General features: G+C 37.9%; 1 long non-coding RNA gene across 1 annotated transcript; it reads right to left on the bottom strand.

Moving 5' to 3' along the window:
* Nucleotides 1–5,622: 5,622 nt before the first annotated feature.
* Nucleotides 5,623–11,443, bottom strand: LOC103926159. Its single transcript, XR_664063.1, has 3 exons — nt 11,318–11,443; nt 8,626–9,022; nt 5,623–6,011 (listed from the first exon to the last, which is right to left on the bottom strand). It is a non-coding gene; the product is annotated as an uncharacterized LOC103926159 (long non-coding RNA).
* Between the last annotated feature and the right edge of the window lie 2,083 nt (nt 11,444–13,526).

The raw sequence follows: 13,526 nt of genomic DNA, 5'->3' as shown, positions 1-13,526 counted from the left end.
TGCAAGTCCCAAAGTGCATCGCTTTAGCCTCCTTATTCTTCATGTGAACCGACAGAGGCTGCAGATTTGCTCTATTTCCCATGTCACGTCAAAATCAAAGAAGGTCAAGTATTAAAAGTATAAACAAAAGTAAGAAGGAATGCATATACTCTTAGTACAAAGAGACTATTTAAACCCTGAAATATCCCATACTGAAAGAGCCCTTTTTCGCTTGGCATAGTGCAAACGAAAGCTGGATTTCCAAGAACTATCACATATGCTAGGAAAGGAAAGTTTTCATAGTGCTTGCTCCATCAGTCAGTACAGTATGTTATTTCTGGTCTGCATATTCTGTGAGTAGACTCGGGACACAGTGACAGTTTATCTTTCCTTTTCTATGTGAAATCCACTAGCTGATCTCAAGGATTAAATGGAAAGAAAAACTCGCATCACTTGCAAAATAAAAAACCACTTCTAAATCAACTGGTTTAGATGAAGCCAGAAAACCACCCTGAACGCACATCAGTGCAAATCACCTGGAAGCAATAAATAACAGCTCTCCAGTTAACCAGCAAAGAATGTTCCAAAAACATTTCAACTTTGAATAATGCATTGTAAGTAGAACTACTTACAAAACAACTAAAGATGGGCTGGGATATACAAATAGTGGAGGTTTCCTGCTGCCCTTCTCAGCTCAGTAATAAATCAAGCCATTTACATGGTTGAGGCAAAACAATCCGCTAGACTCTGCAGCAATGCTGCAAAGATATATACTATATATATCTCTCTATATATAAAATAGAACCATGCTTGCGATCTCAACTTAAAGATGGCTACCAGTTCAAGTATGGACATGTCAAAAGAGAGAGCTGCCTATTTACAAGAAAAAATATTCAGAAGTTCTCAAGCGTTTTTTCATACTACATACAACCGCATGATGTAGAATACAGAAATCCTACATTGGGAGAAATATATTTTAAGCAGCTTATATGATTAACTCAAGCAAGAATGAATCTGCAAAGACTCACTGGTACCTGCTCAGATTGCAAGAGTAGTGTCAGCAAGAAAAGGCACAGCAAAGGGGAACTGACAAAAAAAATAAAAGAGAGAGAGAAACAGGCCTAAAAGCTTTAGGAAAAAGAAAAAAAAAGGTCCTATGCTCATGGTGACTCTCTCCTCTTACAACTGCTCATCTCAACTACCTTTCTGTAGTGTAACCTCTCATCCAACAGGCTCTAAACTGACCAAAGGGTTCAAAAGTTGTTTGGAAGGGGAGGGGAGGGAGACACACAGAGAAATTGCAGGAAGTTTCATTTTTCTAATGGAACGCACCTAGAAACCAATTATCTCCTTTTGTGTAACTCTCTACTAGTCAATCACGCCAAGTCGGAGAGGCGGCTGCTGCGCCTTTCCCCTGTACTCAGGCACTTGGCCGCCTGCGGTATTGGGCGATGGGAAGTGATCCGGGTGATCATGCACTAATGCGCAGGGACCAGCATCCCACATCAAGACCCTGCTGACCTATGGACTTTAAAATGTATTCAACAAAAAGAAATCTAACAAATTCGGTCTAGATCATTGTTTCTAAGTAAGAATAATTAGGAAAAGCAGAAAGGAGGCTTCCTGCAGCTGTGTCAAATGGACTTGAAAAGTTACTAAAACTTTGTAATCGTTTTATTACAGTAATTCAGATTAGTACAAAGATGTCCAATCAGAGACAACCCAAAAACTTTACAAGTGCAACACAGCCAATCACGCAATAGAAAACAACACTATATGACAGATTAGGTTTGGCTGTGGGCAACAATTACTCTTTTTTTTCTTTTTTGAAGGAAAATTTCTATTGGTGTAAGGCTCTAGGTTCTGTGAATTTGGAGCAAGCTATTAAGAAGATAATTAAAACAACGACAACAACAACAACAGAGATCAAAACAGATGAAAGTAACCGGACAGCAGATGCTAAAGAGCACTCTTAAAGAAGAAATTTATGAGACTTCAGTAAATCTGCAGGAAATAACTATCAGGTCTATAATCCTCCAAATTGATAATCACAGGAATAAAAATTAAAACAAGGATCTTTAAAAAAAAAAAAAAAAAGGAAGAGCTTTACAGAGAAGCAAAGGCTCTTCAAACGAAGATACAGATAGCATCTGGGAACTGCTGGGTTTTGCTTCAGTTTTAATTTCCACATGTAATTGAGCTCTGGCCTTCATGTCTGTGGTAGTTGTAATTGAAGGGCAGTTTGCTTTTGCACAAGCAAAGCCCTGGCAGGAGTAAGGAACTTACTTCTGTTGTTTTCAAAGCACACACACTTTTCCCATTCACAAGTACTTGCTGGTCAAACTAGATGTTGTAGACACGAAGCATTCACAGCTACTTGGTACTGGATATCCGTCATGAGATGTGGAACAAGCCATTGTGCTCCGTTTAATGTGCGAAATATTCATTAACAAGAAAACAGAATTGAGCCATGGAAGTAGGCCACGTTCATTAAGGATCTAAACCGTAGGGTTGTTTTAGACATCTTTTTTAAAAAAGATTCAAGAGTTACTAAGGAACCACATATCTAGACTAATGAAAACATAGCTCTGATCTAAATAAAGTTTAAAATATGAACAGCCTGACAGACCTCAAAAAATAAAATCTTTTTATGAGTCATTTGTTGTAACTTTTTTCCTCCATAGGAAAAAAAAAAAAAATCTGTCCACTTAACAATAGGGATTAGGTTAATTTTCTTAACATTTTACTGAACTAATCACTTTAATTGTCATTTTCTTTCAAGTTTTATAATAGCTGTAGGTTTAGATCTATAGAATTTAGTAAGAATGAAATCAGCAGGGTTCCACAGAAATGATCTCAGAATCTTTAGGTGTTGTTATTTCTCAATAAATTAGAAGAATAAGGAATTCCATAGTAAACATTCAATTTAAAATGATAAATTGAAAAGTCTACCTTTTTATTAGATCCAGTCAACATGAATTATTTCTTAAGTAGAATCTGAGAGGTACAAAGCAGCTTTCTTTTATCCTGTGTTCATTTTCCAAATCCAATTTGACTATTCATTAATGAGATCACACTGCAAAGAAAGAAATATCAACCAACCCATTGTACAAGTTTGCTAATCCTGTATTTACTACTTGCTCAAACTACCAAAAAGGTCAGGCGTTTCATGTTTATAAAGAAAAATTAGCATAAAATGATGGAAATATATATTTAAAGAAAGAAAAACTAGAATATTAGAAATCTTTGGAAAAACTTGAACAATTTGGAAATTGTAAAGTACCCTGTAGGAAGGTGTTATTGAGAGAGATTCAAAAGAAGTGAGTATTTCTGGTGCTATTTTCTGTAAAGCAATAGTGAAATAGGGCTAATTCGTGCGTATTTCAGATCAGAGGGGTTGAAAGGCACAGGCAAATATTATGTTGGTCCAAGTTCTTTTGCTTCTTCTGACTAGGTGAAGCCTGTCTTGTGCTATGGGGGGTGGCTGCTGCTTAAATACAGCCCAGAGGTCGCCCAGGGCAAAGGGGGGTTTGTGCATGGTCGCTGACGTAAGCAGAGATGAGAGTCAAAACCAAATTTGTTGGGTTTTTATACTCGGGGCTTGTAAGGCCAAATACGTATTCCAGATACGGCACTGAGGGGACCCTGTGAACATATGTGTCTGTGCATTTTGCTGTCACACTGACGGAGACAAGATCCATCCTAAAAGCAGTTACTGGAAGCTCAGTTTTATTCATTTTATGGCTTCGAGGGTAAGTTACAAACCAGAAGGCAACAACATCAGAAAAAAACCCAACTAAAACCCAAGCCAATTTCTCATCCACTTCCCCCCCTGGTTTGGAGAGCAAGAATATTTGTCATTTGAGATTATGGGCTTTGAAGAAATAAGGTTTGTCAACCCAATGTGTTTCGTTTGCTCACTTCCCGAGTCCCTCATGAGGGGAGTAAAAACCAAACAAACATATGAAACAGCTGTGTTTGCATTTAAACAAACATTAATTGATTGAAGTAATGAGTAACCTCAAAAATAGTTTAGAAAGTTCATAGCATCTTCAAATATTTGTAGACTATTAGAATTTAACTAATTTATTTATGTATGTAATCTTTTATTACAACAGTATCTGGAAACAAGGAGGGGAAGGCGCATCACATTTGTACATCTAAGTGTAATGGACAGAAATAAAAGATGACATGTGAGTTAAATACTTTGAAAAGTTTTCTTGACAGTAAATCTACCTTCAGCCTCAAGTTTCCAGAGGGGACAGTTCAGTTACACTTCTGCTCTTTCGAGGGAAAAGAGAGGGAAATATTGTAGAAGTAACCTGACAGCTGTGTCTCTGGCTTACTCCATCACTCCACCTCCTGCAAGTCTACTGATACATCCAATAGATATATGAGCAGATGTTAGTATTTACAGCATATTCTCTTTAGAGAAACAGGACAAGTCCTAACCGATAGCTTAGAGAAGGTATGCAGACACTGTCAGGAGCCCCAAGAATGGTTCGAAGGAAACGCAGCGCCCATTACTAACATAATACTATCCCACGGCTGTGCTCAACCAGAGAAGATGAAAAGAAAGGAAGAACACATTTTAGACATGCAGAGTACATCTTTAAAGGAATTTGACATATCAATGGTATATTCCATAGAACAAGATGAGAGTTTCTTACCATATCCTTTATCAAGTGTCATTCCTGGGATGTTAGATATCACTGGTTAGACAGATTTTACTAACCACTTGTTCCATTAAACACTTTCAATAGCGTACATTGTTGCACTCTGAAAACAATTGGTGATTCTGAAAGAGGAAACGCAACTTTGAGGACTATTTGTTTTTTAATTCATCTACTTGTCTGAACATCTTAGCCAAAAGAAGTTACTAAGAAACTGCCTTCTATTTATTTACCTTAAATTTCATGCCTATAATTAATTTATAATCCTATAATACTCAAGCCACTTATTTCTGACTTTCTTCTTCGGAAATCATAATTAATGTAAAAGGATCCTTTTACATTAATACATTAGCACTCCATAAATACAATACAGGGCACTGTTACATAGCAAAGAATCTATTTCCTTTCAGTATTTTGCCTTGTCTGTAGTTTAAGCAATATCAACTCCCAACTGTGTGCTAACAAGAGAAATCAGGGAACTCTCTGCAATGCACCAATATGCCCAGAAACCACTGAGCTATATGGCAGGCAAGTCCAAAACATGTATCTCATTAATCAATACCATGTTTCTGGACTGTACACTTATTTGCTGAATATGTTCCACTGCTATTTAGAAAATAAAATAAAGTAGGTAATCAGAACCAGATGATATACACAGAACATTTACGATTTGTTTGGTTTAACTTTTCTAAAACTCTGGAGCAGATACTATTATTTAAAAGGATAAAAAGAAAGCAATTCTAATCAAATCTAGCTTGCAATGAAGGTAGTTTAGCACACTAAGTAAACAATTCCCCCCAAATCAAGCCTTGACTGTAGACATATAAAGCTGTACGTGCAGGGAACGCACAGCAGTAGACCGAGGGACACTGAATTAACTAAATCTAGTCAGAGAAACTATTCACTTTGCCAGACATTTAAAGTTGTTCCTACAGTACTAGATGCAGTTCTAGCATGTTGATTTTTACCAATCCAAATAAGATCTAAATCTTTCTCGGTCTTTGTTCAGAACTTTAGTATCATTAAAGTTACAAACTAAAAGACCTAGTCCTTCCACATGAGTTAGAGCACATAAAGTTAGACTAGTTTAATTTATTGGGACAATTCAGATGTATTAGAAATGACTTACATACAGGTTCGCAAAAATCAGACTTCTAGAGCCCTTCAGAGAGTGGGAAATGGAGGGAGGAGAGGAGGCAGAAATTTCATGTCAAGGAGGTAGGCACCACATGTTCTTAATGAGCTTCTGGTTTTCCAACACCGCATATGTTGAAAATGTTCCAAAAGATTAAGCATGTGCTACCAGTCTATTAAGTTTAATGATATTCTTTATCTTCCCAGAGACATGAGTTCCTAGATCTGCCAAAAAAAAAAAGCTTACTTGGACAGCAATTCAGCTACTTGTGCATACATCCATGTTTAAGATTACAAACAAACTCTGTTGAAGCCCATGAGGTCAATCAGATGGAAAAGTTGGGCAGATAGTACCCTTTTGCTAAGCAAAAGTCTCAACTGGACAAACATACATATGATCTTTCTCGGTTCATGCTTGTAGTGTGTAATAACAATTCAAAGTAATCAGGCATGTAATTATATTTGTACTTTGTATCTTTGTATTTCCTAAGGTTGCGTGGCTTCAAAGAATTTACAGCTTTGAAATAACAGTGCATATCTACAGATGCTTTTTCACATTTTCCATTATAAATATACCTCTCTATCTCTATGCATATGGAATGAATCCTGGTGTGGTAACATGTAGAGCCAGTTCTCAGAGTCTTGAAAGACACAGATTACTTCATGTCACTGGGCTGCACTGCCTCCAAATAACACACATATTATTTAACACACTCACTCAGCACGAGCAGTTATCTACTGCAGTAGTTCCTAAACAAGGAGCGAAGACCTGTAAATGCAGTGGGAAACCCAAACCATTTAATTCTAAGGGAGGGCTCGTACCCAGAAATGATACCATGCGTCCACAAACCCAAAAGTGAGGTTGCCACCAAAAGGACGAGGACTCCTGTTTCATGGCACTGAAATCACGTGTAATTTGGTATTAACTTTCTGCATCCCTAGGGAAGCTAGCGCAAGATGTCACTAGACAATATTTCCGCAATCAAGGAATTTGTGAAACATGAGCAGTTATGAATGATTCAAAAAAACAAAAAAAGCCCTCTCTGAAAAGTTTGTGCAGGGACTTACTAAAGGCTTGTTTCTTGGGATCATTTGGGAAACCATCAGCACTACTGAACAAGTTGAGGCTTCTCTGCTAGAAAAGTTAAGGATCGCGCTGAGAAACTTGTTTCGTGTACCATACTGTTGAAAAGCTTTTAAACCTACAGGCTGTTAAGAAAGATGGGGGAAAAAATTATTCCGTATTTATGTAAAGTATTAGGGATACGTGTAATGAAAGAGGTCTCTTGTACTGGGTGGCAAAGGCCTCTTACTGCATATCCAGTTGGAGGTACCTATAGTCAAAAAAGCAGTAATGCCTCCAAGTACACTGGTGATGTTTCAATGTATACATTTTTCACTTTCACTTCTGGAGAAACTAAAGCAATCCCAGTTTATGATCACAAGCTTAGAAAATATAAAAATAGTGCCAGAATCAAATTATCATGTGAAATTAGGCAGCTTTGAGGCCTGCTAGATCCCAAAGATTAAAGCTAAAAGCGTGACCCACAACTATTTATGCTACCGAGAATGCTGACCTCACAGGGCAACAATAATATTACTGTGGACAGTACACCAAAGCAGTTTAGAGTCTACTTTAATATTTTGTAGTTTTTAATTTCTCACACGTGGTTTTTAAATTTATATTTTCCCATGTGAAATAATTTTTCTTTTAGTTAATCAAAGCTGAAAACCACACCAAATTTTGCCTTAATCCCAAGAATATATTCTCCAGATCAAAATAACGATTCAAGGGTCATTTTTATTCCTTAACTGTTACTTCAGAAACATCTGGTCATTGAACCAGTCACAAGTCATGGCACTTCTTTCCTGCTACCAGTACCTAAACCGATGAGAAAGCTGACACAGCAAATATGCTGAGGCTTGGATCGTTTACAAAAGGGGATCTTTCATGCTTAGCAATCCCCACAGTTGTGCAGAGAAAGGACAGTTTGACTAACCACAAAAAACAAAACAACTATTGAGTAATGCACTGTCTTCATTTTAGCGCTCTCGTGTCCAGTTTTTAACATGTTTTTCAGCTTTTCCTTTAAGTTTTCATACACCACTTGTTTAAGTATTCTGCCAAAGAATGAACCACCCAGTAGACAAAGTAAGAGAACTGTTTTTGTAGTTTTACTGGAACGTATTCCCACAAAGACCTCCAGGGCCACAGAAAGGACCAAAACAAGAAACAACAACAATCCTTAATCAAGTACTTCCCACAAAGCATACCTTGCGCTGTGTGGCCTCATTTCGCTGAAGCATCTTTTAGACTATCTCAAAGTGCAACTTTTGTTCTAGACAAAATCTATTTTTAGAAAAGAACTATAAAATATCTGAGATGGAGAAAGCGTGAAGAGTGCCTCTCACTGAGTGCTTTTATTTTCCATTTGTGACCTATGGCCGGCTATATGACTGAAGGAAAAATATAGCGTTTTTCCTGTTAAAAACTATGCCTATACCAAGGATTTTATACCATTTTTGAACTCCAAAGAGGAAAGACATTCAGAGATTAGCAACATACACATCTCCTTTCATACTGACAAACTGCTACTTGGTTAGATTAATCACAAAAGTAGCTTTAGTGTCTTTGGGGCTAATATGAAACAGGAAAAGTATTTCCTTCCTCTAGTTCCTGAGAGCTGACTTCCTTCACGAGACGAAATATATTTCATAAGGCTGGGCATGGAAGCAGCTCTCCTGCCCTCGGCCACACCACTTAGCCATCCTGACAGAAAATACATTGTGGAGGAGAAAAGGAAAAGGAAAAAAAAAAAAGCAAACTATGCAAATTCACCCTGTCCACTGCTGAAGGAGATCGAGGGAGCGATGACTTCCATTAGGCCCTGGTTGCCTGAAACAATTTTAATTTTCAAGTTTTTCTGACCCTCGGTATGCAAGTTGGCCCTCAGACAGATAGAGCCTCTAAGGATTTTGGCACGTGGGAGAATCAGACTATGCGTCGGGGTTAATGGAGTTCATGTTATTCCCCTTGGATTTGACTCCAGCAAGTCTGGCAGTCTGAACACGTAAGTCAGTCTGAAGGCGGGCAGAGCTGTCTAAGGGCGACTGAAGAGACGAGAAGAAAGCACGATGTCTAAATGGGACTCCTTAGCCACTTCATTTTTATTTCTCTAAGACTCCTCTCTTGGGCTGGCCTGGAAAGAAACACATCTTACTGAAGAACTGAGGGTCTGTAAGTAGAAAAAGAAAACATGGAGATTTACAGTAAAAATATGAAATAGAAATGTTAACAGCACTGTGTAACAAGCAATTAGACACTAAGAAGAGAGATTTAGTTGTTACCCCCGACTGGGATTCTGCCTGAGATGGAGGTTCAGGGCTGAGGGGTGAGGTTTCCCTGTTCTGAGAGGAGCCTTTGCCCATCTAAGTCACACAGTCAGGACGTTATACAAAAGTTATTTACCTGCAATAGCGTACATCTCCGCTGTTACTGTTACCAGTGTAACAGCGGCCTGGAAAGCAGAATACATTTGCTACCTCAGCTCCTGACCACAAGGAACTGGAGTATGAAAGAAAACAATTTTTGTCTTAGTTTTGTTCTTGAACCTAACCAGGACCTAACCCCATTTAAAAAAAATCAAGTCTAAAGAGCGTTTTAATAAAGGGTTACAATGGAGGTAAATATAATACTGAAAAACAACGACACTCATCTCTTCCCCGATGGAGGCATACAGCTTCTTGAAAGACCTACAAACATAATGGCTCGAACGGATTGTTTAGTGTGAATGCATTACAAAATTGAAGCCATTTTAACCTTTTCAAGAAACAGAAACAACATTCAGTTCACACAAGTTTTGGACTGAACGTGAATTTCAATAGCAAAACGTTCACAACTGGCTTTCTGCACATAATCTGCAGAACTAGCACTTCTCACTGACAGAATTAGGAGTCCCACAGTACAGGACAGTCACATCACCACGGTGGCAAACGCTGTACACAGTTACAGCAAGTGATCACAGACAAGGCTTTGAGCTATTCTATGATTCAATCAGCATGAAGGTAGTAAAAAATGTGGACAGTAATATTACTAGTTAACACTGAACTCTTATTTTGAGGATGAAATAAATCGACTAATAGTTGGAGCAAAAAATCGGGATTATCATGGAATGTTGTCTATGTTCAACAGTTGTCTATATTGGTAGACTCTTACAGGACAATATGCAGAACGTAGATTTTTATAATATGAGTAACCCCATTTCTGTTTTTAATTCATTTTTTCCAAGTATTTTAGTTGCATCGTAAGCGTGATGTTAAACAACCTGTGCAGACAGCAGTTTAATCCATTAAGCATAAGACAACAGGCCTGGGGTTTTTTAAAAGCTCTTACCCATAGGAGCAATGCAAGCAGCAACAAGAGTATGATCCTGCGAGGCAGAATTATACTATATAGGACTAAACCACCCAAATACTTAAAACTGAAATACTTGGAGATATATCAGACTATAATCACACAGCAGGTAAGGCGTGGAGATGACTGCTTTTATAATTCTTTGCAAAAGTAGAAGGGATTAGCAATAACTAGCAGTGGTCCTTATTCTGAAACAGCAAACCATATTTTCTTTCTGGCAAGCAGCTGAACTATTAACGTTTGTAAAGTATACTGAAATCTATCAATAGAAAGCGTACTAGGAGCGGAAAACACATCACCACCCATGTGTTATACAGACCTGCATTAATTTTACTCCTTTGAAACCTAGTTTAAGAACTACATAAAACTTTGATGTAAAGCAAATAATTGTTCTGCTCAAAACACAAGCTGTTTTTGTGCTTTGAAGATGTGTGGCAGTAAAGAGCGGGAAGTCACAAATGATTTCCATGGGAAACAAGTAACTCCACAGTACTCCTATCATTGCTCAGACATCTACTCCTGGGTCTTCTGATTACGTCGTGAAAGGATGTGAAACCTCAGAAGTATTATTTCTTGTATATTTTTACATGTCATGAGCACAATGAATGTGATTGCTCCCAGGGGCAAATCAGAGAGCATGCTTATTGCTAGAATCAGAATGCACTAAACTCAGGTTTTGATCTATTAAAATAGACTATTTACAGTTTCCTTTTTGAAGAAACTTCCCCCTCCAAAATCTCAATTTTTTTGCACATTTAGAGTTTGATAGTACATGTGTGCTTACATGAGGATGCGCATGGTACACGTACTATGGTTTTGGTACTAAATAGCAAAAGCTGATATATCGTAACCTGTTTTCCCTTGAACATGTAGCTCTCCCGCAGAAAGAACCACCAAAACTCAGCTGAGAAACCCACTTTCCCTGTTGGTAGAGGCCCAAGTATTTTAAGGACTTACAAAAAATTGCATGTCTGATGCTGTAGTAAATAGAGTGAAAAATAACTTTCATTCACCAAAAGGCAGAAACTGCACCTGACTGACTAACTTTAGCAGAGGACATGTAAGAAAATGCAATCTTACAGCTTTATAGGCAGACAGACTATATGCTTTTACATACCTTACTGGATTTCATCCTGTTCTAGTTAAGTTTTCATCAAGGACTTCCGAAAGTATCTGAATATCTTTGCAACGTCTTCCAGCTCAGTGCCTCTTAGCAAGACGCAGCCATTTTGCAGCTGCTGCCTGTCATCCCTGCATTTCTGGCAAGTGTCTCTATGACGTGACAAATAACTTTTGGCCCATAATACCAATTCTACAAAACCACTTTCTAATTAAAATGTCATTTGAAAATCCCTTCTTATCCTAGCATTTGAAATGACTTGAAAATAATATTAGACATATATTTGTAACTCGTAAAATATTTATCTTCAATTTTAAGCTTGTCTTTTTTTTTTTTTTTTATTTCTAGCCTGCGTTAGGGGAAAAAAAAAGTAACTTCTCTGAGGGAGTGTAAACAGGAGCTAGAGGTTCATTCCAGACCATATGCAAGGCAAAAGAGCACATTAGCTCTTTTCAAGGCAAAAATAAAGATCATGTGAGGAATGTGCCAACTTTCCATAGATAACCAATAGACAGCGATTTGACTTCCTAATTGCATTTCTGTTTTTCCAAGGACAGAGGAAAGAGAAGAGCTTCAAGGAAATGAAACTCCCCAACGTCAAGTATCAGCATGACTACATTTGCTATATCTGTGCTGAGAAACGTGACTTTTCTTTCTAAGTACAGAAATAATAGCAAATATTCTAATAAGTGATCCTGAGGTAAGGGATACCACATGAATTTTCTGGTTCACGCAGACGTAACGGAGTTGGCGGACCCTTGTATTAAAAGTCACAGTTGGTGTTGAATAGGCAGTGGAGCAGGCTCTTCAATGGCTAATGCATCCTTGCTATTCACAGCCTCTGAACAAGCAGATGAATCTGCTCTCCAGCACAACCTTTCTTCCCTATCAGTGGCTGCGTGGAAGACATATTTCATGGCTGAGGTGAAGTTCATTACATTGAATTAAGCATAGACTTGGTACACTACAGATGGTGTTTTATGCATCACTGACCTCATATCCACATCTTCTTAATATGCATAGAAAATGTTTTACTGTACCCTGCACCTCTCTTTAAGGATGTATTTCCACTATTTTGTCAATAAATTAGTATTTGAAGCCTAACAAAATATAATGAAGGCTACTGATTTTCCATCAAAAGCAGCTTAAAAATTTCCAGTAACAGATGCACCGTGACAGGACCGTGGCATAAGAACTGAGCCCTGTGTCACACTGTGTTTACAGATGCAGTGCCGCAGGGAGGACGGAGGGGAAGATGGTGAAGGTGTGGACAGGAGCTCTGAGCCATTTCTTAATGAATCCTTTTAAAGTGCTACCACTTAAGTGGAAGCTCAGGGGAGGAACAAGCTCAAGCTAGGATATCAAGCTAAAGATGATCAGCAGGTCTGGATGTTAAAGTAACCTTTAAAGTTGGTTCACTGCTAGTTTATAGAGAACCTTTGTATTCACTCTGTTAGAGAGCACGACAGCTGAAATTTCCACCTTGTTGGTAGTTGTTAAGCAGAAGTTTTCCAGACTCTGACAATTTTTTGTTGCTTTTCTGCGATGGGTGATGAACAACAATCTGTTCTCAAAACATGAGAGCTTCTTTAGAGTGTTGGTTATTGCAGATAATTTTTTTTCTTGTGTCCACTGCTACATCTCAGCCAGTCAACAGAACCTAGGCTGTTTTGAAAAACTTCTTCTATGCATATTTTTCACGTGTAGACTCTCAGCTTAAACTGTGTAATTTTCCTGGCTTCTGTTTAACTCGGGAAACAGAACCAATAATGAGCACTCTTACAGGGGATGAGAGAAATAATTATTTGAGTTGGAGTGCCATTAGGTTCATAAAGCTTAAATCATTCTAGTGATTGCTCCCTATGATTCCTTGCATGTGAAGCCTAACTTAAAAGAGAAACTTGAACTTGCAAAAAATTTAAAAATCCTAACTGGATTATTACTATTTTACCTCAAAGCAACAAATTGTTACCTACTTAAGGAGATACAGTACTGTGTTCTGCAACAGCTGTTTTGTGACTTTATAATCAGAATTTAGGTTTGTGATTTAACGCTATTCAAAATACATGTTAGTAGTAATAAACCTGTCTTATAGTAGACAACACACATTTCCTGACCCTGCGAGTAGAACTTCTACTCATGTCAGTAAAGAATCAAAGTCTGCAGTCGGAAAAATGGACTCTCATTCTGTGATAGCTGTAATTGT

This window comes from Pygoscelis adeliae, unplaced genomic scaffold (assembly GCF_000699105.1).
Source record: "Pygoscelis adeliae isolate BGI_AS28 unplaced genomic scaffold, ASM69910v1 Scaffold212, whole genome shotgun sequence".
Lineage (NCBI taxonomy): Eukaryota > Metazoa > Chordata > Aves > Sphenisciformes > Spheniscidae > Pygoscelis > Pygoscelis adeliae.
This window is presented reverse-complemented; position numbering and strand designations above follow the sequence as displayed.